General features: G+C 48.5%; 1 non-coding gene across 17 annotated transcripts; it reads right to left on the reverse strand.

Moving 5' to 3' along the window:
- Window positions 1–91: 91 nt before the first annotated feature.
- LOC109435409 (uncharacterized) lies at window positions 92–25,080 on the reverse strand. Of its 17 annotated transcripts, XR_012491834.1 has the most exons (5): window positions 15,296–25,080; window positions 9,102–9,187; window positions 8,560–8,771; window positions 7,573–7,730; window positions 92–6,444 (listed from the first exon to the last, which is right to left on the reverse strand). It is a non-coding gene; the product is annotated as an uncharacterized LOC109435409 (transcript). The 17 variants fall into 17 exon arrangements; XR_012491839.1 differs by lacking the exons at window positions 7,573–7,730; window positions 8,560–8,771 and having other exon boundaries at window positions 15,296–15,353; window positions 16,774–25,080; XR_012491836.1 differs by lacking the exons at window positions 7,573–7,730; window positions 8,560–8,771 and having other exon boundaries at window positions 15,296–15,353; window positions 15,867–25,080.
- Window positions 25,081–25,160: the final 80 nt, after the last annotated feature.

Below are 25,160 nucleotides of genomic sequence, written 5' to 3' on the forward strand. Positions count from 1 at the left end.
CCCCTCACTCTGTCCTCCTGGAACAGGGGGCCCCCTTCTCCTCACCCTCCAGAGCCTCACACGTGTATGAGGTTTGCACACTGCACCCCCTCTCACCATGTGCCACACACACACAGCTGGCCCTCCCCCGAGGTGCAGACGGCCCTGGGTGCTGGGACCATGCCTGGCCCCTTGCCCGTTGCCTACTGCCTGAGCCTGACCCACAGGTGGTGCTGGCCACGGAGGCAGAGGGAGTGACAGCTCTGCCCTCTGGTTAGGCACTGCCACCATTTCTGTCACAGGGTCCTTGGTCTAAAGCCTGAGGGGCCACACATTTCATCTGATTGGAGGACTCATCCTGTGTGATGACCCAGCCCTGACCATCACAGAACCCCGGTTTGAAGATGGGGCCTCCAGAGCAAGTGGAGAGACACAGTCCTGGCCCAAAATGCCCCCCCCCCCCAATTTGAGAGGCAAGGACAAACCCCGGGCCTCAGAAGACCCCACACCTAGCGTTCCTGCAAAGTTTGAGAGTACCCACCTCACACCCCCTTATCCTCAGCCTTTCCACACTGGTCATGAAGAAGGTATGTTATCAAAACTCCACATGCAAAACAAACAAATGAAAGACACCTGACAATCTCCTTATTCACATGTAAAGAGCCCTGTCCAAAACAGGAAGTGTTTTTCCATCCACGTATTGAATACTCCACTGATGTCCAACGCAGCCTGGGGTTCAGAGGTCGATTCTGACCCTCCCAGTTCTTGTATCATTGCAGCTTAATATACCTGCCACCAACACCATCACCCACACTTGCCGCGACCCAGTTTTAAATGCAAGAATGTTGGTGTCAGCAGTGGGGCAGGGGTCACGCACTGGGGACAGTGCCAGACTTCCAAGAATGTGGGCCTGTGCCCTGTTCACAGGCTCCCGGTAAAGCTCTCATCGGGGCCACCACGTTCCAGTTCCCCACCCCCGCCCCAGCTCTCCAGACCCCAGGTGACACTCTTAAGGCCACATCCTCTTGAGTGATGACACCACTCAGTGAGGGTGACTCATGGAAAACGTTGCCCCACATGCATTTGAAAAAAGAGGACAGTTGTGCAAGGTGTTTTTTTGGCAGGCGGTGAGGAGGGGCCGGACGTGAGGCAGGGAGGAGGAGGGCCCGCTGATAATTGTCGTTGCTGCCACTAAAATATCCAGGTGACAAATCCACCCTGATGCCCATTAGCCCCCGAGACTGCCAAAGCCAAAAGAGGGTGGGAGTCAGCGACTGTTCCAGCCGTGGCCTCAGACCGTGTAAAAGGGTCACTCAGGTTCAGCTTCCCATGAAAGCAAATCTTCAGTCCCACCCACCTGCCCTGTGGGCTCCAGTGTTGAGGTCGGTACAGGAACCGGGAACGTGGAGCCCATTCGGCCCCCGTCTGTGAAAGGATGGGATTGTACAAGATGCTCATTTAGGTCCCTTCTACCTCTGACATCCACTGGCTCTAAGCAGGAGTCAGGAGGGACCCTGGAGCAGGAAATCACTCATACACCTATGACACAACAGGGGACCGGCCAGAGCACCCAGGTATGAGGCCCCAAGAGAGGAAGGTCCAGCCACGAGCTCCACACTGCCGCCTGGTGGCAAATTCTGGGTATAAAGAATGCTTGGCAGCTGAATATGAACGCAGATTACTGATGAAACTGGCATGGCATGTCCATTGGTCTGTTCATTCATTCTATACACATCTAATGGATGCCTGCTGGGCCCGCCATTGAACTCGGCCCTAGCAATTCAGAAAAGAAGACGACAAAGTCGCTGCCCTAAGGGGCTCATCGTCCACTAAGAGAGGCAAACACAGAAACAGAAAAAAACTTGCAATAGAATCAAAGAAATATGACGTTAGAAAAATATCTAGCATGAAAAGATGGCAACAGGAGGGAGTGGGCAACTCTGCCCCGGTGGGTAAGGAAGTGAATTCACAAAAGAAAACTGGACGTGAGACCCTAGCTTCAGCTTGACCTCCAATTCGTGGTACGTACGACTTATGTGGAAATCACGAGTTCTTGGTGTCCTGGTGAAGAAGGAGAAACAGAATAGGGCGGGGGCTCAGCTGCACTTAACCACCATACCTGGCACCACCCAGCTCAGCTGCTTTTGGAAGATACGCAATTTTCCAACCTCAAAACTTCCCCAAGGCCATCGACCCCCACCATTCCCATGCGCACACAAGCCTGAATTGACCGTGGTGGACCTTCCTAGCGGCCGTACTGAGTAGCACCGCCTTCTTGGGCCTACCAGGCACATGCCAGGACCTCGCGTCGCCGTAAGCAGGAAGAAAGGAGAGGGCACCCCAGCTGACGTGGAGCCCTCCCTCACTCTGCCCTACATAATGCCCCAGCAGCTCCCTAGGGGCAGCTAGCTGGAGCCCATCTTCCTTCTGCACTGTCTCCCTCGAGCTTGAGCGTAAAACTGTCTGAGCGTCTGGCCTATCACACAGAGAGCCTAGGAACCCAAAGGTAACAAAGGTACTGAAATATGCGCCCACAAAGCTTTTGTCCGACTCATCCAGTCCTGAACATCAAAGAATCTGTACCGTGACTCCAAGCCCAAGCACAAATATAAAAAAACACAAATGTAACTCAGTCTCTACTGGTGAAAACCAACCGTGAGCTCAGGCACCAAAAAAGTGTAAGGGAAGTGGTGAGTCCTTAATGACGGGCAACAAGTTCAAATCTCAATGTAAGTGCAACATTTCAGGTGGAGGATGTATCCAGGTGTGCAAATCGCGGTGTTTTCGCACCCCCTTCATTATTACACTAACAATGCAGTCACACTCACCGGGGTGATGAATTCATGCCTTCAGGCCATGCGGAATTGGAAGATGGGTGATGCCGCTCCATACTGTGACACGATGCAGGGAAGGCCTCCAGGGACCAAGGGAGAAGGTCCTAGAATTTAGTTACTACCAGAGACTATGGATCAACGATTAAATGATCAGCACTGAAAACACTCATCTTTGGCAAGTTTTCTCCAAAATCCCACTGACTCAGTAATTCCATGAAGCGAACTTCTACCGTGTCCTGGAAGTGATTGGCAAGGGGGATGGGGATGGGAGATGATTTTGCAGCCAATTCAAAACAGAGGAGTCCGACCACAGCAATCCCTCCCCTCCGCTCTCACCACCTGCTTCACTCTGACCTGCTTGAGAGCTTTAGGTCCGACTAGTTCAGAAAGGCAAAGGAGGGAGGAGGAAGATGAAAAAGTGGAAGAACAGAAACATTTTTAAAAATTACGAGATGGAGGAGACAGAGATGGAATCAAAACTCATGTTCATTTTTATATAATTTTGGTGGTTTCTTTGTTGTTGTTGTTGTTTGTTTGTTTTTTAAGATTTTATTGGGGAAGGGGAACAGGACTTCACTGGGGAACAGTGTGTACTTCCAGGACTTTTTTTTTTTTCCCAAGTCAAGTTGTTGTCCTTTTCAATCTTAGTTGTACAGGGCGCAGCTCAGTTCCAGGTCCAGTTGCCATTTTCTAGCTGCAGGGGGCACAGCCCACCATCCCTTGCGGGAGTTGAACTGGCAACCTAGTGGTTGAGAGCCCACTGGCCCATGTGGGAATCGAACCGGCAGCCTTCGGAGTTAGGAGCATGGAGCTCTAACTGCCTGAGCCACCGGGCTGGCCCTAATTTTGGTTTTTTGAGAAATAAATATTTTAGTATTCAAAAAGCGAGTTCCTAAAATTGAAAACAAATAAATGTAATTATAATATCAAATTGGTAACAAACACACCAAGAAAACAATTATTTCAAATGCTTTAGAAGCATTTGAAATATTTTAACAGGCCTCATGGGATATGTTCTCAAGACAAAAGAAATCTCAAATTTAATTCAAGACTTTAAAGCAAGTTATTGTACTGATAGTTTTATTTTGAATCTAACATATATTGCAAAATAAAGCAAATAAGTGACGTGTTAATGTTGGTAGCGACTAAGTTCTTCATGTAAGAGAAAAGCAACGTGAAGTATAAAAATTTTAAAAAGTTAAAGTAAAAAAAAAAAATAACAGAGGGGTCCTGAGAGAAGCCAGTCACATGATGACCAGGGGACCCTTGCTAAGGTAGTTCTGTAATCAAACCTTTTGTTTTTAAGACAAAATAATTCTGCTTACACTGTGGAACGGAAGACCAGGGGCTCAGTCAAGGGCCTCCGTGAGGGTTAGGGCTGTGCCCAAGCTGTACCTGCAGGTGGCCCCAAAAGCTTGGCTCTGTAAAGTGGCAGGCAGCCTTCCATGTGGGTTCAAGCCCTGGACTGACATCTCTATTTTTGTAGTAGGTTATCAAGCCTGCTCCCTGCTCATCTGCTTTCCAAATCCTATGCAAATACACTCACCAGTACTTCAGGCTCTGAGCTCGTACCTTCTAACTTCAGGGGTCCAGAATTCAGGAGAAGACTCAACCAAGAAACTAATAGTGATAGTCCTTGGCCCTGCAAAGGACGTCGGAGGGAGTTGCTATGTAACCATACCTCTCCCCTAGGTTCTCTCTGGGGACGAGATAGACAAGCAGAAGTCAAACATGCAAAATGTGTTAACCTGGCTGCTCAAAAAATGACCTTGTTTGGACCAAAACTCCACGCGCTGACCTGGGATTTCATACAAGTCTTAACCAAAAGTCTTAAAAACATGAGAAACTAGTTTTGTATGTTACCACACCCTTGATGGAGACTGGACGCTCCGTGTCACCCACTGTAAGGTCCCAACGATAGACGTTTCTTTTGGAAAAAAGTCTCCCTTATGGATGACGACAGCTCTGTAACTTACTCTGATATCCTTTGGACTCTAGCTACCATGACCTAAAGAAACGATGTCTGTTCTAATCTGTTTTCACAGCTTGTGAAAATAAAGATGAAAAAACATCAGGCCAAGCCAAATTGAGGAACGTTCTAAAAATACCTGAGCAGCGCTCCTCAAAATGGTCGGGATCATCATAAACAAGGAATTCTGAGAAACTGTTCGAGAAGCCGACAGAGACATGGCAGCTAATGTGGGATTCTGAGTGGGACGCTGGGACAGAAAAAGGCCATCAGGAGAAAACAAATTAAATCCAAATGAAGTATGGACTTTGGTTAATAATAACATAGGTCAATATCGGTTTATTAGTGGTGACAAATGTACTACAATAATGTAAGATGTGAACAGTAGGAAAAACTGGGTGCTAGAGCCACAGGAATGCTGTTCTAGCTTTGCAACTTTTCTGTAAGTCTTAGACTATGCTAAAATTAAAAGTTTACTTTTAAAAAGCTTGATTAAATAAGAAATAACTTCCATGTTTTTAAGTAGGCAAGTGCAAGAGCAGTAAAAAATACCAGTTCTCCCCAAATTTATAAAATTAATGCAATTCTAATCAAAATCAGTATTCTTCTTAGAAGTCACAAAGTTAGTCCAGAGTTTATTTATAGAAATAATCAGATGATAACAGCCAAGAAAATATTTCCCCCCAAAATTAGTGAAAGTGGACTTCTATCAACAGATATTAAAGGATTTTATAAAGCTACAAAAAACAATTGAAATGCAAGCATAGAAAAAGACAAAGAGATGAATGGAACCGAGGAGACAGCCAGAAATAAATCCTTTAGTCTATCATAAGTCATTGATAAAAAATTAAACCGAAAAGTGGGGAAATTAACTATTAAAATTCCAAATTAATTTCATTTGAATTCAAAAGGTAAAAGTAAAAAAATTATAAAACACTAACAACTGGAAAAATATGGGCAGAGTAGGCTTTTCAGTGTATTGCACAGGCAAGAACAACAAGGAAAAACACAATTTCTACGTCCACAAAAAGAGGCAAAATCAAATAGCACAAGACCTTAGTATATTCCAGAAATCCATCTGAAAAAGGTTGTGGTTTTTGTGCCTGCCCAAAACAGGAGAAAAAAATCATGAACGGGAATTTCACTAATGAATAAATAAACACCAATAAAGTCATCCAAAAAAACGCTTATTACTAGTAATCAAAGCAGTAAAATGGAAGCAACAGGTTTGCCTATCAAACCGGCAAACAATGAAATAATGAGGAATGATAATACCCAGTGTTGACAAAAGTGTGTGGAAACAAATGCTCTCACACAATGCCCGTGGGAGTTTAAATTGGGACACTCCTGCAGGAGGACAAGTTGGCAACAATAACAAAATATTAATAATAACAATAATAGCCAAGTTTGTGCTCATTGTGGGCCAGGACATGAGCTAAGGGTTTATCCTGTGTTAAGCCACACAGGTCACTTAGCAACTCGGTACAGGAGGCACTGTTATTACACACACTCATCAGGGAGGAAACCATGGTCCTCTGACCTCTTCCAAAGCCATTCGCCTGGCAGGTGGCAGAGTGTCAGTCCACAGTCCTGGCTCCAGAGCCTTCCTTGTCTGTACGCAGGACGTGATGTGACCTGGGGATCCTGCTTCTGGGAATTTACCTAAGAAAACAATTGGCAATGTTTAAGGACTTGGGTGTCCGATGCTGTTTATGGCAACAATTGTATAAAAGCAAGGAAACGCAATAATGTCATTATCAACAGTAGAGAAATGATTAAATAAATTGAGGTATATTCATACAATGGGATAGTATTCAGTCATTAAAACGTGGGAGAGAAAAATGATCTTATTATTAAATGAAACTTTAAAAGAATAAATATGGAATTGCATGCTCTAAACACCAGTGTAATTTAGCCCTAAGATTATTTTTCTGTTATTATTGATGTTTTCTGTATTGTACAAACGTCCTACGTAAGCACGCATCGCTTTTGTAATGGGTTACATCCTTTGCTTGTTGTTTTAAAATGATAAAGAAAAACTGTTCCTTTGGATTCCTAGATCTGATCTGTCTTGCTTTCCTTGGTTCTGATGTTCAAAGGGTTCCTTGTAACACCGGTACTCTTTGCTACGGGGTTGAGGATGGTATATTCATAAACAGGCAAAAAAACATAATACAATAAAGCATTAGAGGGACCAGACAGCTTGGTGAGTTCCAGCTTAGGTCTTGAAGCCCCCAGCTTTCTCCATGGGCTGCTGCTTCTCAGACCTTCAAGCACAAGTCCAGGCAAACAGGGACCCAAGACCAAGAGGATGGGAGCAGTCTCCAGCCTCACACCTGGCCTTCCTCTGCTAAGCATCTTCCTAGCCCTGGGGTGGGCGCTGTGGAAGGAACTGGAATGTGGGGAGTGGAGGGGGGGAGGGAAAAGGGCCACCCCACAGCTGTGACAAGTGGGCAACCAATATAGTGCTCTGTCTGACCCCTAGGACCTCGAAGGCCAAGACCTCCAGTCACCTGGATCAAGCCACCCAGCCACCTGTGGGAGGGCAGTCACAAGTGCCAGGTCTTCTGAGCTTTCTGGTCCACATGGGCCAAGGTTATCCCATGTTCGCAGTGGGCTGAGCACTTCTCCCTGCCGGGGTGGCCCATGATACATGCGGCATGTACTGGTCTATCAAACACATTCATGCCCATTATCTTGGTAGATCCTAGGAGCAGCCTGCCAGGTGCCTCTGTCACTAGGTCCTTGTGACCATGGTCTCTGCTGGGTCCCCAGCATCCAGAATAGTACCTGTCTATTTGCAATTGAACGGCAATGGATGTGGCATCAAATGGACATTCACGGCACCGTGCATCACATATTGTGATCTGTCGAATGGAGGTATCAGGATGATTGTGGAGATAAAATCAGGTCCTGGTTGTAAAGGGCTCATCGAGGCAGCTGACACACTGTATGAGGTAAATGAAGGTATGTGAGGAACCGAAGAAAGTGTGGAAGGTATCCCCCTTTCCTAAACGCAGAGGCATGGCTGCCTGCAGTATTCCTGAGACCCAGGAGCCTTGCAGGGTAGGGTGCGGCTGTCCCCCATTTCACCATAGCCCCCTCCGCCCAGTGATTCGCACAGCTGAGCAGTGAAGAAATCCCTCTTTTCTTGTCATCGAAACCTTGCAGAAGAAAGGCAGTACCTGAGGGGCCCAGGTTGCCCAACTGCCCTTCTGCATTTCATCAACGGGCTCAGGCACATCCTGGGAGCAGTTTTTCCAGAAGAAGTGACGGGTTTATGCCCATCTAGCCTTTCCCTTGGATGAAAGCCACCGGCCCTTCATCCCCCTGCAAACCCTGGAGGTTCACCCCGCTGCCTCTGCTTTGGGGACAGGGCGCTGCCTGGAGACACGCGGGCTCTCTGGGCCTCCCCATGTCCCTCCTCCTCAGCAGGACTCCTTAACCTGGCTTTCCACCCCCTCCATGAGGTGACGTGCCTCGCGCCTCCACCCAGGCATGCACCCTGCAACGGCCTGCACGAGCCCTGCTGTGATACACACACACCTTCACAGGGGCTCTTCCCTCTGCCTCGAATTCCTCCCCGCTCTCTTGGTCCCTCTGACATATTCTGAAGGACGCTAGGTCTAGGAGCCCCCACGACACTTCGTATTTCCCTCTAGAGTGTGTCCTCGTGGATCACCCTGTCATGCCATCATGCATGTACTTGTCCACACTCCATCTGTAATGTGAGCGAGCTCCTGGGAGGCGGGGGCTGTGCCTGCTTCATCTTGGTACCTGCAGCTTCTGTCCCGGAGTAAATGTTCAATGAGTGCCATTTCCTTATGGCTCCAGCACGATTTTCTGGGTCAGAAGGAAATGCCTTTCCCGTCCACCTCCAATACTCCAGCATCTCAAGCTAAGACCTCTTCTCCTCAGGTGCCAGGTACAGACACCCCCATCAGTCTCTTTGGTGGGCAGCCAGCGTAGCTTCACTCCTCCATCAGGGTCTGCTCAATCACAAACGGGAATTCATATGCATTCACATTTACACTTAAGTATGTTTGCATTTATCTTATCTGTCAACCCGAGGCTTGAAACCACAGTTTCATTGTCACTTTATGGAGAGACACAAAATGAATGCCCCGGAGAGGAGCTCCATCGCAATCTGAGAGTCGTAAAGGGAACGGTGTTAATAATTCTCTGGGCCTAACAATCACCCATCAGCCCTAGAATAGTGCTAGCATTTATTGGCTGTTTTACACCTGCTGGTTAGAACACTAAGAGGACACATGGAGTAACTGACTCGGCATTCACACCTGTATAAAAAAAAAATCTACCTCTTAGAGTTGTGCGCCCCTCAGTAATTACATGGCTTCTTTTTGTCTCCATTTCCTCCTGAGTAAAACGGGGACAGTTGAGGTACCTATAACATAACGATTAAACGAGTTGTTATATATTGATGTTTAGCAAGCCTCCCAAAATGTGACCTGCCCCCCATCCCCAAAGTGAGTCTGAACCTGAGGTTATTTATTAGTCCTGGCCACTGGGTTCTACTACCTCAGAGCTGCTATGCAGCTCAAACTGCCCACGGGACTGGAACTAAAACCAACAGGTGGAAGGAAGAGGAGACAGAGATTTACTCATTATAACTATGTTTTCCTAATACAGCATTTAAAGTGACAGGATGCAGCCATTTTACTTCTTCTCTGCCTCTGAGAAACTACCATTCAGGTGCAGAAGGAGGCATAGGTAAAAATATGTGCGAAAGGCTTGTTTGCAACAGTGACAGTCGGAACAAGCGACATGCTCGTCAATTTAGGAATGGCTAACTAGACTGTGGTAGATCCAACCTATAAATTACTAAGGAATAATGACAGCAATAATATAATATGACTGTCCACAGAGTACTGAGTCACTGTTCTAAGCGCTTACATGAGTCAATTCCTTTAATCCTCACCAGAGCCCTATGGATGTAGGTAGACTATACTCCCACTAAACAGAGGAGGAAACTGAGGCTAATGTGTAATAATTTAGATCACGCAAATAACAAGTGACGAAGCTGTGACCTGAATCCAGGCAGTGGCTCCAGAGTCCATCCTCTTCACCATTCCACTAATTTATTGTTGAGTTAAAAACAAAAACAAAAAGCAAGGGGCAGAAAGACACATAAAGCATGCTATTTGTGTAAAATATACACACAATACAACACTATATTGTTTCCAAATATGTACGTAAAGGCAAGAAAGTGATCTATTAAAAAATCATACCAAATTACAACACTGGTTGCCTGTGCAAAGGCAACAAAGATATAGGAACAAGGATCAGGAATGGTGACCAGAAAGGATTTCACCCTGATCTGAAGTGTCTAAAATTTGTAAGAGAATGTATTCCTGTATTATAGAAGGATTAGAAACTTACAAAATAAAAATAGCCAGAAGGAACTAGCTACTTCAGGATTAAATGAGTTTCCGAGTACGAAAAGCATTATGTAGCTTACATGCCACTGTCAAGGGAGTGTAGAGAGGGGACCCCAGCATCAGCGGACGACTGGACCAGAAGACCACCTACGTACTGGACCACCCAGCGGGTTGTCACCTCGGCAAACAAATGCAGCTTGCTCCAAATTACTCAACTTTTATCATCAAACATCTCACCCCTCTTTCCTCCCCCAGCTCTATGAAAACATCGTTTACACTTTGCCCAAATGTCGTTATAACTCCTTGTCACTTCCATCCATTCTTCTAACTCTAACTTCTATACCCACAGTAAGTAACTGGAACTGTTCTGCCAGTCTTTTCATCATGGGAAGACGACTATGCATCAACTCCTAAATCTTGTCTTCTCCATGGCACTTCTCTAGTCGTGGCCACGGTGGTGGGGAGAGTGAGAATCATGGCGGTGACGGTGGTGGTGGTAATAATGGTGGAGACGGTCAGTGATGGTGGTGGAGGTGATGCTGGTGATGATGCTGGGAGTGTTGAAGACGGTGGATGCGATGGCGGAGCTGGCAGTGGGGCTGGCGGCGGTGGTGGCAATGGGGTGGGAATGATGGAGGTGGCGGCAATGGGAAGAATTAGTGCAGGTAGCCGTGGTAGTACTTGTAATTGTGGTGGTGACGGTGATGGAGGCGATGAAGCTGGTGGAGACGGGAGTAGCGATGGTGACGATGAGCACAGGTGGCAGTGGTGGTCAGGATAATGATGACGCCGTGGTAGCAGATGGTAACATACAGTGTCGGCATTTGATGAGTGTAGAAATTAATGGCAACACAGACATGGTGGCAATGGCGTCGGGGATGAAGAAAACAGAGGTGCTGAAGTCAAACTAGGCACAAAGCAGCAAACTCCAGGGCTACCTGGTTACTGAGACTAAAGCCCCTCCCCCCTCTTTGCTGCTGCCATTTGACAGGACAAGGGTGGGTGAGGAGACGGTACCTAGAAGGACAGCTGGAGAAAAGGGTACATGGACTAGAACGAGAGCAGCCAATAGGATGGTACTTCCCAGGTTGGGTGGTCTACAGGGCCTTACTTGCTCCTTCCCAGCCACCACAGTTTGTTCCAGATCTCAGCCTTCCGTGTCTCCTCCACTTTGGGTTTGTCCACGATGGCAATTTCCTTTCATGCATTTGAGAGGAAGAAGAGGGGAGAGAGCAAAGGAAGTCCGCCAAGGCAGGCTCTCTTAGCCCACCCTGGACAAGCCTTGACCACACCTGTCGGACCTGGCCCTACTAGTTTCCATCTCCCCTGTGGAGAGGTCACCTAGCAGGAGTGTGAGGCCACATTCCAGCGGGGGCAGAAGGGCCCACTGGCCACACCTGGCCCAACACCCCCACAGACACTGAGCCCTGCTGACAGACACTCACCCTGTTCTGCCACAGATAGCGAGGTGAGCAATTAGGCTCAGGAATCAGAAAACAATTTATTTTAAAGAAAAACAAATTGCTGCGCCTGTAATCGCCTGTCCAAACAGCGTAAACACAACAGCCGAGGCATCTCTGGAACTCAGTGGCATTTCTCACACTCGTTCCAGCAAAGACAACAAATAATTTGGACTTGAACCAGGCTAATTCCATGTCCATCAGCCAAGAGTTTGGCTGCAGCATCTCCTGTCTCATATTTGAGTCACTGGGGGATTAGGCACAGTGAGCAGCAATTAACATCACCCTGCTGTCACCTCTTCCTGGTGACTTCCCCAGGTTTCCAAGACCAGGTGCTATGCTGAAGCAAGGCTCGGGGTGTAGTGTGGCACCCCTATGTCCTGTATGTAGCCAAGTCTTAAGCTTGGTGGTGACAATGGTGGTAGGCGCCACTAAGGGCTTCCCGACGGAGGTGACCGACTCACCAGGGCAGGCTCATCCTCCAGTGAAATAACATCCTCCTAGGGCCACAAGTGGGTACAGTCCCCTTGGTTATGCTGTGCCCCTCAGTTTTGTTGGACCCACACTTAGCGGGCACCACTACATGACAAGCCCTGGACTACCTACTGGAATGATTGGTACATTTCTGTTCTACCCTCAAGGAGTTCTTAGTCCAGCAAGGGAGACAGACATTAACCCATGATGGAAACACACCATGAAAATGACTTTTTCCTTAATAGTGTATGTAGCGGCTCAGAAAGGGAGCACACAACGTCATGTTGGAAGACGCTTCCTGGGATAGCGAATCACTGTCTTGGCTGGGAACCTCCTTTCCATTCAACCCTAAACAAGGTTGACGTGGGGTCCAAAAGCCTGGGCTTCCCCTGCTGAAGGGAGGCACAACAGTCTCCCCCATTCTATCACGGAAGCTTAATAAACCAGCTTCTTGGGGTCCTTAGTTTTCTGGGTTCCTTGGAGATCTGGGTCTGGAAGATCACCAAGGCAGACGGACCAAACCAACAAAGTGGTGTGTGGACCCAGAGTCATCTTGGACTGAACTCTCCACATGGTCCCTCAACCCAATGCCAGTGGTCCAATGGGAGAGCATCCTGCAGACAGGGGACCAATCAGGCACCAGCATCTCTGTGCAAGGCTGTCAGAGACGGGAATCACCAGTCCTTCCCTCATGGAGTTCACCGTCCTTCCAAAGCCAGAAGGAACTTGGGAGGCCAGCCATCCCAGCCGTGTCTCGTGCAGACTAGGAAGCTGAGACCAGATAGTGTGGAATGCTGCCTGGCGTGTTCATGAAGTCCAGTCAGTCCCTGTCCCGCTGTGCTAGAATGTTCCACCAGGGCAGGGAATTGTGTGTGTGTATATGTGTGTGTGTGTGTTGTCTCTGTCAAGAGCAATGTGTGACAACTAGACCGCTCTCCGAAAGCACCTGCGGATGCTGACCCTGGTGCAGCATTCTGTCCCACAGGACAGCAGAGTTCAAAAAGCATGGGCTTTGGTGTCAGACAGACCCACCTGTAATCTGGGCTCAGTTACTTCTGAGCATGTGATACTGGACGCGTTCTGCATGGTCCTCAAACCCCACTTTTGTCACCTGTGAAATGTGATACTAGAACCACAGGTGGTGAGGTTTAAATGAAATCCCACGTGGAGAGCCTTTAAAACAGTATTTGGCACAACAAATGGTAGTTGCTACCATTGTACTAATAGCATTAAGTCCTGAATGGATGGCTCAGGACAATATGACGAGGACAAAAGGGACAGGCTAGCCAGACCCCTAATCCACTGAGATCTGCCCCTGGGAGACGCCTCCGGTCACTCCCCCCTTGCCCACCCCCCTCAGTGACACCTGACATTCCACCATCATCACTTGGCCCTTCTGACTATAATTCCAGCCCTTACAAGCCGTGTGCCCCTGGTGGTGACCCACATTAAACTACTATCAGATGTCTACACTCTAGGATTGTACAATCTTTCCTTGAGTCCAACCAACATTTACTCCAACACCTACTATTGTTCAATAGCTTTCCCAAGTAACAAAATTGTATAATCCTCACAACATCCACAAAACGCAGGCACATCAAACCCAATTTACACACAAAGACATAGGCTCAGAAAAGTTCAGTGACAGGACATGTGGTCCCACACCTAGCGAGTGATGTGACCAGGCTTCCACCCCAGGTCTCCTGATACTGATTCAGTCACCAGAATCTCACCACAACCCAGAAACCGTTTTCATACTGAGTTGGAGGCAGAATAGAAGAGTCTGGGGGCACGACGGTAGGCCTAGGGGTCAGAGGACTGCCCACCTCACACGCCTGCCTCCAAAGACACATCCTCGGGTTCAGAAAGGACAGACAAGGATGTGCTCTCACACTGTTGAACCTCCCCCTGCCCTTAACTGAACATGGGGGCAGGACTTCTACACCACAGTCTGCATTTCCCCGCGGACGTCTGGAACCCTCCAAAGGGAAGCAGCAGGGCCCACGCTGTCATCCAGGGTTTGGGAAATCTCAATGATTCACATACTTCCTTCAGTTTTTCCCATATCCACGTACCACCTGTGTTATTATTTAGTACTTTTCTCTAGATCAACTCACTATTTTCACTTTGCCAAATTTATTTTAACAGCTGTATTACTTTCTTTTACCTCATCCTAGGCAATAATATCCATGAATACCATAAACCTGAAGTGCTTGTTCTAACACACATTAGGGCATAGCTACAAGCATTTCTAGAAAACAGATCCAATTTTATAAAAACATCTCCTTTGTATTCTATTCGTGGCATGAAGAGGTGATCAAAATAAAATCTATTCCGATAATCTACACAAATTAGCAAATCAATGAAAATATTAAACCCATAAAGATCTTTATGAAGGTCAAAAGTACCATTTTAATCGTATTTTATTCTTTCCCTTTGCAAATTATCACCCAGTTATACATTTACCTCAGCAAAATAAACGTTTTCTACCTCTGTCCACAGTCTACAAACATGAACAAGTTATTTTCTTCCTAAAAGGGAGGGGTGAGCGGGGGCGTGAGTGGGGAAGGGGGGTTACCTCTTCTACTTTCCATTCTCAAACGCTCAAAGGAGTGGTTTCTAGTCCAGATTCCATTTCCTAGTCTTTTCCCCCAATTAGAAATGTTTACTCCATGGTCTAGGGTTGGAATTTGGTTCTCTCATCTAATTGTGAGGTTGGTATTATTTTATACCATTTTAACACATTGCGTACGGATCACGAGAATCTTCGTTTTTTCCGTGTCCCACTGCACAAAGGAAGCTGCTTTCTGCAGTATCACACCAGGAGGGATTACTAACATCATAGGTGAGTAAATCCTAAAAAATTCCATAGAAAAATAATAAATGACATAGAAGCATTTACGCTTTAAAGAGAAGAGTGCATTTTAAAGTAGTTTCTTTTAAAAACCTGCCAGAACAGAGGGGTATGAGGGATTTAAACACCGCTGTACGCAACGTGTTAAGGTAAGGTCAAGTGACTTGCTCCAAATTCCAAGACAAGTAAGAAAAGAACTCAGGATTCAAAGACCTCGCTTAGCACAAACGTCAATATTTTCCTAAGGGGGGGAGAAGCAGCACACAGCTAGTAAAATAAGGAGGGTTTGTGATTCACCAGTGGCGAGCACACAGCACGCTACGTACCTTTTCTGGAAGCTACACACGATCCCCCTGGGATTATGAGGAGTAAACCGTCTTAATCCTGGAGAGCAATTAAATATTATGAATAATTTAATCACGTATTATTAACATCACAATCATCTTTATAATGAAATCGCACCAACAATTCAGAAACCTATACTGACATCCACTTAAAAACTTCAAAAACTATGTAATCTCAATTATCTCCCCCTTTCGGTCCAAATAGGTCTTATCATTTCTTGGGAGTTGCCAGAATTGGATCAGAAAACCCCAAGTTGGGGAGAGAGGAAAAGTCCCCATTTCTGACTGGACTCAAACCGGCCATTACGAATTCTGAAACAAATCTGTCCTTCTTACCTTCTTTTTCTTTCTCCCTCCCTCCGTTCTCTACCTAATTTTTTTTTTCTTTTCTTTTCTTTCAATAAACATTAATTCAGTGCCTGGTGTGTCCACAGGCTCTAGGTTTACTAAGAGCTGCAAAGCCACCCCTGCCCTCCAGGACCAAACCATCTTGTTAGGGAGGTGAAGAAAACAGGACAGAGACGTAATGTCCTCCCCACCCAGGCTAAGTCACCTAATTTCCAGGCTGCTGACAATGCTGGAAGTGGGCAACCAGGAGTCGTGCGTTCATCCGTCCATCCACCCTTCTCCCAGCATGCACTGCGGGTTGGGCAGGCATCGCACCAGATGCTTGAGACCCAAGACAACGAACAAGGTGTCCCCTCCAAAGAGACCTCAATCTAGTGGGAGACAGGACCACTGTGCCACAAGACAAGGTGCTCTCTGTCAGACGGGGGTGCTGGGGAAGGCTTCTTGGAAGGATGATGCTGCATAGAGTATTGAAAGGTAAATAGGAATGAGATGAGTGAAGGAAATAGGACAGTCACCGAAGCAGGGAACGGACAGGAAAAAATACGAAGGGCACTGAACGCAGCCTGGCTCAGCAGGAGCGAGGCGCATCTGGAGCAAAATGCTTCTATGGGGGAATAGTCAGAGGTGGGCAGAAACTGCACCACAAAAGACCCTTCGGACTAAGAAACCTGGGCCTCACCCTGATGTGAGGACACTGGGGACTTTCAGTAGAAGAACAATGTAATCAGGGCCAATCCACCGCCATGGTCGTGGAGAATGGCGTGGGTCAGCTCCACAATGCAGCTGTGGACACCACCGAGGGGTGGCTGACAAGCGGGGGTCAGAGAGCAACCCCGGAATCCGGGAGGAACGCCCACAATTCTGTTCGCCTTCCCAGGAAATAGGGAACAGGTTGTGTGAGAGTCGGTGTGAGGAGAGATGAAAGCCTGTGGAGGTCAGGGCTTCTGAGGAGAGGCGACAGACACACACATACCCATGTGTACACACGACCCATAGATATACACCTATGTACACGCACACACACATACACGTGATGGCAAAATAATGAGGGCCAAAGTCCAAATCTGGAGAAACACTTTTTAGTTTTCCAATCCGAGCTCTGAACCCACCTCTTCCGAACAGGTGTTTCCAGGTGCTTCTTTTCTCTGCATCGCCTCGTCCCCTGGGCACTTGGCTAGTATTGCATTCAGGCGTCCAAAGGGACCTCTTTTCCAAATGCCCACTGAGCTGCCGACTCCTCCTCTGCCCCGTCCCCACACCTTCTCACACACACTGAAAGGGATTGCGTCCGACCACACGGTCCCAAGAAAATCCTGGCCGGGCAGCCTGTGAAGAGAAGGTGGCATTTAAGGAGACAAGAGGAAAACAACATTTGGGGGGAAACGATGATTCTGTGGAGTTACACAGTCCAGGGAAACTGAGTCACTGGGTTATGCATGAGGAGAATCGGGAGATGAGAAGGAAAGGGTGGGGGTCCTCACACAACAAACCTTCCTCTTCACCCACTGTGCAGCCACACTGCACATATAAAGAAGACACAGTCCCTGCCAGCAGTCCACCAGAGACAACCGAGACCCCATGCAATTCAGTAACGAGTTCTCCAGGGTCCAGAGGTCCCAGCACAGCCGGGAGGTTTAAGTGCTGACGGCAGGAGTGGGCAATGGCACACAGCCGTTCAGACGCATGGTTTGTCCGTAAAGGGACATGGGGATGGATATGTGCACAGTAACAACTCACATGGCAAATCAGTGCCCCAAACTGAGTTACGTACAAGAGAAGTATCGGTAAAAAAAAGGAAAAAAGAAAAAAGAACGATGCAAAAAATCGTCACCAAAACTTGGACACCAGTTGTATTTGGATACTGGAATGACAGGTGACTTATTTTTCTTTGGTTTGTAGTGAGCGTACTCCATTTTCTTTGCATGTTTCCAGCAGAATGGCTTACTAGAGGGTATGGAGGCCAGTTCCCCCCACAGGGGACTCACTGCCACCGAGCACTCAGGAGATGTATTAACCCTTCTCGGGGACCCAGTGACATGTCTTAATTGCAGAAAAAGGTAAAGCAATGCCGTCTGCCCACATGTCTTTCTTAATCCCGTGCAATTATATCCACCCTGGGTAATGACACTCTGCAAAGGTTACTCATGACACAGACCAACTTTCCTCACCCAGCCCTCCTGCTTGCTGTACCCCTCCCTCCTCCTCCAGAGTCAGCTCTCAGGGGGAAAAGTTCCCCAAATTCCCGATCTGAACCCACGGCTGGCACCCAGGGAAGTATGAGTGTCTGTGTTCTCTCGTGTCATCCCACCGAGTTTCTTCCCTGTCACTGCCTTGGACCCACCTCCTAGCTCCGTCCTCTCTGTCCAGAGAGGGCCATGGGAAGGAGGGGCGTCAAGGAAACCGACATGGAAGTCAGGTGGGCTTTACAGGTGGAGGACCTGAGGGCAAAAGGACAGTGGCTTCGTGATTGGCCAGGTTTAGGGCACAGGCCCCACAAGACCTGAAGACCCCAGAAGAGGGGAGATTCTGATGGCCACCCTCCAGAGCATACCAGAGACTAGCAAACCTCGCTGTTACTCTGGGGCTGCTTCAGGCCCATGCAGAAAGCTGACCACTAGACCATAGGAGGTCAGGGTCACTGGACAGCCATGATCCAAGGCATATTCTGAAAAATAAGAAGCCGGAGACAATGGGGAAATCAGGCACCTTGGATGAAAGGTGGGGGGTTCCAGGCCAATTTATTTAAGCTCCTTTCCATGGAAAACTGAGTCAGATTACATGTGCCCCAGGATATGAGACCAAATTCTCACCATCTCTTTGGCTAATGAACAAACACTGACCAAATACTCACTCTGAGGCCCAGCCCTGAGTTGGATGGGACTGTGCAGATTTGGGGGCATCTAGCCAGGGATGGTGCTCCTAGCCAGAGGGGAAAGCCCTGGGAACCTGCCCCAGATGTGGACAGTGGTTCCACAGGCCGCCACCTTGGGAGTCTCTGAGCACACGGATGGACCCAAATGAAGAAGGCAATGGAGACCCACCAACCAAATCCTGATTACTTCCGCCTCTGCAGTGGGAAGGTTTGCTCCAAGTCATCCACCTAATTTCCGTAAGTTGTGCTACTGAAATAAGGAGTATAGTTTGAAGAATGAGCAAAAACTAAAGGCTGCCCGGCAAGTGAGAGGAACCAGGTTTCCTGGCGACGACAGAGCCTGGGTCCAGATTCTGGTTCTCAGTAGTAAACGCTATTAACAATCTGTGGTTAGACAGAAGTCATACCCACGGCCCACGGCAGCCCCAGGGGATTCCTGAAAGTAGCACTCAAGTATCCAAACTGGATTTGAAACCAAAACGGAAAGAGCACTTACCCTCCTTTCAGGGAGCCCAGGAGAGAGGCACACTGGTGCCAGTCACCTAAAGTTAGCACACGTCTGGAAAGCTCGGTTAACGCTTTGGCTAAAGAGACTAAAAGGCTATCAGTTGAAAATGCTTGTGCTTTTTCCTGTGTCACGTTGATTTTCAGATTCCATTTGCCTTGGGATCCAGTTAACACAACAGAGGTTATGCACCCATGAATTTCAGTGGATGGGCTGGTCCAGGAGCCAAGATTCTTGGACCACCAACCACCACCAGGCACAAAAGTCCTAGAGGCCTCAGGAGGCACTGCCTCTCTGGGGCAGGACTGGAGCCCACAAGCGCTGCTCACTGCTTCTCCCGGCTCCCAAAGTTTGCATGTGAGCTCAGTAGATGGGCCCTGGGCCCTCAGGCCCCTTGGCAGCTGCCTACCCGTGAAAGGGCTTGGGGAAATCAGCAATGTACTTCCAGGCCCAGCAGCTTCCTTGAGCATGTCCGCTCAGCAATATATACTTTTACTGTCATTTTAGTGACTCCCTGGTCTCACTGCCAATACCTAGAGCCATTCTTGTCAGGAGAAAGCAGAAAGTCACACCCTGAATCTACGTGAAGGTGTCCTGAGCTGGGGGGCCGGAGAGCCGGGTTAGGGTTGGCTCTGCTGTGTGGCCTTGGGAAGTGGTTTAGCCTCTCTGGGCCTTGGGGTCGTCATCTATCTCTGCAGACGTTGGAGTTGATTAGATGCATCCTTCCAGCACCTGCAGTCTACCAGTGCACACAACTGTCCCTGCGGAGCTGGGGCGCCCATGAGAGCAATCTCTGTTCCCCGTCTCCCAGAGGGTGTGCACCTGAGCCTGATGGGGCATCAGCCCTTCATTCTGCTGACACTGATCCAGAAAGAAGAGCAACATAGGGCGTGGAAAGAGCACAAGACTTAGCATCAAAAGCAGAGTCTGAATGCTGGCTTGGCCTCTGAACGGCTATGGGAATTTGAGCCATTCCATTACCCTCTCTGAGCTGCTTCCACGTGTGACAAATGAGGGTAACACATCACTGAGCACATAGGACTCTTGTGAGGAACAAACAAGACACGTATGTGACAGCAGCCCATAAACCAGTCTGTCCCCACGGGAAGCATTTGGGCCGGGCAGGCGTGGCCCCCAGGAGCACAGCTGACCCTGCGTGCATCTATCAGCCATGCGGGAACCCTTCAATCACTCAGCGTGGTCCTCCTCCATGCAAGGGAGAACCCGAAGTGGGTGGCCTCAAGAGTCAACAGGTCCTGATGAAGTCCCAGAGGGCTCTAACCTCTGCAAATCTTAGAGTACAGAAGAAAGTACTAATGGACCACCCTCTCAAGGGCAGTTATAACTTAAAATAGGAGACAACGGGCCAGCCCGGTGGCTCAGGCGGTTGGAGCTCAGTGCTACGAACTCCGAAGGCTGCCGGTTCGATTCCCACCTGGGCCAGTGGGCTCTCAACCACAAGGTTGCCAGTTCGACTCCTCAACTCTGCAAGGGATGGTGCAACTAACAACGGCAACTGGACCTGGAGCTGAGCTGCGCCCTCCACAACTAAGACTGAAAGGACAACAACTTGAAGCTGAACAGCACTCTCCACAACTAAGATTGAAAGGACAACAACGTGACTTGGAAAAAGTCCTGGAAGTACACACTGTTCTCCAATAAAGTCCTGTTCCCCTTCCCCAATAAAATCTTCAATAAATAAATAAATAAAAACAGGAGACCAGGCTAATGGATGTGTTATTAGCAGGCTGTCACTAGTGCCATGTTTCCTAAGGCCATGGAAAGGGAAAGCAGCCAGGGAGATGGAAGCAGTGGGTGGGATGAACCTTGGGAAGCTTCCTGGAGAAGGATTTCCAGGAGCTGGGAGCCACTGCAGCTGGCCTCCTCCCAGGCACCTAGCTCCTCTCCCCACTCAGCAACCAGAGTCACCACTTCTTCAGCTGCTGACCAGGAGGGCTGCAGAGAGGAGAGAAATGGCAGCCCCAGGAGATGCCGGGACTCAGAGAAAACTGTTCCCATTCAACCCAAACAATGCTAAGGGCTTCCAAGCTCTGTGCCTGCCCTGCCAGCGCTCCCAACCCCTGCCCTGTGTCTTCATCCTTTACAAACCACACGGCCCTAGTCCCCTCAAGTGTGAAGACTATCAGCAGTCATGAGAAGTCACGTGTGTAGTTTTAGATACTCAAAGATTGTGATGAGCAGGCTTCTATTAGACTGGGGGTTCCCCAAGCTCAGAAGCTGTAATCTCCCCTCACACTGAGGATTGACCATGAATCTCAAGAACTGCCTTCAATTCCACTGGGAGGTATGGAGCACCTATGAATGAACACATCGCATCTCACTGGACACCAACACGTGCTCTATGGGCTGTCCCCTCAAAGGAGTCAAATCCAGGCAGGAGCCATGTCCTAAATCTGTCCGGCCGCAGAACTCAGGCATACCAGCAAGCACACAGTTAGGCTGAAATGTCTAAAGGCTATAAATCTTAAAAGTCTGCCATGTCAAGTCTTACAATACTCCAAATACCTAAGTGTAATAATTCTACAGACTTTCACCATTTCCTGATATAGTAAAACGAGGCCATCAATTACTGTCCACACAGATATCCCACAGGGACTACTTCTGGTCTAGAGGGATAAATGGGGAACCAGGCTCCTCCAGCCACGCCTCAGGTGAGGCTCACGGGCTGAGAGCCACAGGATCTAGCACTGCTCTCAGTACCATGTTGCATCAGCCTCTCTACGTGCAGACAAGGTACATGACTAGTTAGGTTTTCTTTATTAAACGCTATATAGGGTGGCAGAGGCAGACATGGAGTCCCCCCACCGCTGCTGCCACCACCACCACCAATTTTACTAAGGAGATCCAGCTTTCAAAGGCGCCTGCCTCTTCCTTAGTGTTTGGCATAGTGCCCAGTACACTGGTGTTGGCTGGATTCGTGAAGAAAGCATCAGGACCTTCATTCAATCTGATAGAAAGGAAATAACGCATCCTTCTTAGAACATAAACCCTCCAAACTAACACGGGCAATCTGAAGATGATTAGCTCTCTGAGGTCACCTGCAATCGAGTTAACCAAACTTCGCAGTTTCATCGACAAGTCTCCCCCAAAAAAATGTAGTAACCGTCACATAACAGCCCAATCTTCATTTTGACAAGTAAGGACATGAAAAAAACAACTATAACCTCTTGTTTCCATCCACTTGTAATGGAAGTGGTTATTTTAACACCAAAAAAAAAGGGAGGAAGAATGAAAGATTTTTCTTCTCAAGATCACACTGCTGACGTCCTTTTCCTTACATTTCCCTAAAAACTAAAGAACACACAGAACGGGCGGACACGGCCCACACAGGCTCCCCTTCTCCAACACGGCCCAACTAACTAAACCTTTCTTTTTATAACCATGGCAATCACCTCATTGGAGGCTGTTTCCGTCCAAAATCTCCATGGTGTCTCAGCTTCAAACTGAGAATCCTGCCTTTTCTCTCTTGGCTACGCTCTAAGGAGGGGAGCACGTGTGTTCACCTGGGTTCATGCTGTGCAAAACGAAATCAGTGCCACAAATTTCTGAAGGCCACATAATCTAATCAAGGTCACGTGAGTCATTAAAACTCCACCATAATTAACTTATTATTGGAGCTGTCATTACAACACACACAAAATGTGGGATCCTAAACAATAGCGATTGAGTTCGTGACGAAAGAAGGGGAGCGTGAGGTCTGCTGATCCAGGAGAAGGGTGACGTTCCTGATTTAGGGTCAACAGGGAAGTTAAGTTGCGAGTTATTTTCGTAGGAAGAGCTTGCCTCAAGCCTTCCATGGACTCCTTCCTGACCTTGCTGTCCAAGGGCAGGCCAAGTTAGAGGTCGGAATGTGTTATTATGGGAGAAAACAATAAAAAGAACAGCTTTACCTTCTACACTATAATAAACCTATTCCCTCTTCGCAGGCCTATGAAACAGGCATTACCATTCCTTGTTTGATAGACAAGGTAACTGAGCATCAGAAAGCTTGTTCATTCAACAGCCAACAAATACTGAGTCTTCTTGGTGTAGGCACTGGGGAAGGTGTTGTGACCCTGCCCAAGGTGACACAGCTGGCAAGTAGCAAAGGGAGCACCCAAACCCAGTCACCTAACTGCAGGCCCATTCCATTCCATGGCTGCCTGTCAGGCTGAGGTGAGTGTTGCCGCACAAGACCCAGACCCAAAGGCCATGGTGACAAGGACCACATAGTCAATCTCTAGGTTGCTTCTCTGCAAAGAAAGCCAGTATTGAGGATCAATTTTCTGACACCTGCTGTCTCCAGGAACCAATCAAAGCAGCCACCAGTGTCGCATTAGTTACAGCAGCATCTATGGGTACAGCCCAGACTGGGTGCCAGGGGCTCACACACTCTCTAGAGCTAGTGGGCAAGACCGAAACATCCCAGCAAAGCACGCGTGAAACCCTGGAGGAGAAAATTGGCGCAAAGGAGGGGCGGGTTCTCTCTAAAGTTACGAGGGTTTCCTAGCAATGGGATCAGAAGCCAAACAGTGCGATTTGAAAGGGCCACACTCCCTGGACCAAAAACTGAGCTCTCCAGTGTGACTCTCAGACCACCTCGAGTCTGGAACCTATTCCTCAAGCATAGCCCTCTGCTTATGGCATGTGCTTGGAAACAATGACCGTCATCCACTCTGGTTGGCCACCCCCCTTTGCCAGCCTGCCACACAGTTGCATCAGAGAAGAAGCCAGTCACACATGCGGATGTCCATCTCGAGAATGCCAAAATCTCCATGAATGCTTGCAATCACAGGAAGGTGGGGCGCCAGCATGGATCATGTAACTGCGGCTAAACACAAGAGGCTGGTCTGGATCAATGGATGAGTCACATTGCTAACTATAAATCCTCAGGAGCTCCGGTGCTCTTCACACAGCCAGCATCTCCTCTCCTCACTCACCCTTCCTTCAGGTAAGTGTGGGTTCCACTGGCCCTCGTCTTCCCAGCTGGTCCAACCCAGGCCCACACAGCCTAGGTGGAGCAGGGGACGGAAAGGCCAGGTCTCTCTCTGCTTTGGAAGCTACTGGACCTCTGCCTTCCCAACGACACTCATGATTAGAGGGGATTCAAGAAGAAAAGAAAGGCGGGCTGAGCTACTGTGCAGGTGGTCTCTGGTGTTCTGGCCAGAATGTAAACTCCACAAAGCAAGATTATCTCCTGTCTCCCTGGCAGCCCCCTACAGGGGCAGGCCTGGCGCTGGGCACAGAGGGGCACTCCAGACAGGCTGTCCCAGGTGGCCTGTGAATGAGCTGGAAGGACCTCATGAGCCTGTAAAGAAAGGCTGAGCTTTCTCTCAGAGCAGGGAGAATGAGTTAAGACAATGCTGCAGATGGAGATTTCAGAAGCCACGGGAACCCAACACCTGTCTTACAGAGATGTTGTGAGAAAACAATGACTTGTGAGATGCGGGGACACAACTTCCTGTTCGTCATGGTCCCCTCATCCAAGCTTAGGCTTAAGCAAATGGCATAGGCAATAATCGCTGATGGTGTCTGGTGAGAGATGGTGGTCCACGGGAGTCCAGGCAAGACCACAGGGGAGCCTGCCTTTTCTGATAACTGGCCAGGGATCATGGCTTAGCTCAGGGGGATAGACCAAGAGTTTGAATTAAGAGCTTTTGCAGAACAGAACTGGATGCAACGGTCCTCTGACGTCCTGACAAACCGTCTGTTGGGCGAGCATGGGTAAAATCCCCCACCCTAGGTGGAGGCTTGTGCTAATTTCCTATTTGCACTCAGACAATCCGTGTTGGGACTGGAAGAGACCTGAGAGGTGAAGCGCCCCAACCTCTCATATGAGAACGTGGGTCGCTTACTGCAAACTCAGCCAGCAGAGGCCAGAGGCAGGCTGGGAGACACAGAAATGGGCCCTACTAGCTGCGCTATGTAAATCTTGGTGAAGACTTTCTGTGACAGGACGCAACTCTAAAAGCAGCAGTGCTAGGAGGCCCCGCGCTGAGCTCTCCCGGACCTGAGCAGGGACCGCATGGAGCCTGGCCAGGCAGCGCGGCTCGGACAGCGGGCTGTTGCCATGGCTGCAGCTGCCTCCTCCCCCGCGTCCTCTAGCCGACAGTCCACTG

Source organism: Rhinolophus sinicus, linkage group LG14, assembly GCF_036562045.2.
Source record: "Rhinolophus sinicus isolate RSC01 linkage group LG14, ASM3656204v1, whole genome shotgun sequence".
Taxonomy (NCBI): Eukaryota; Metazoa; Chordata; class Mammalia; order Chiroptera; family Rhinolophidae; genus Rhinolophus; species Rhinolophus sinicus.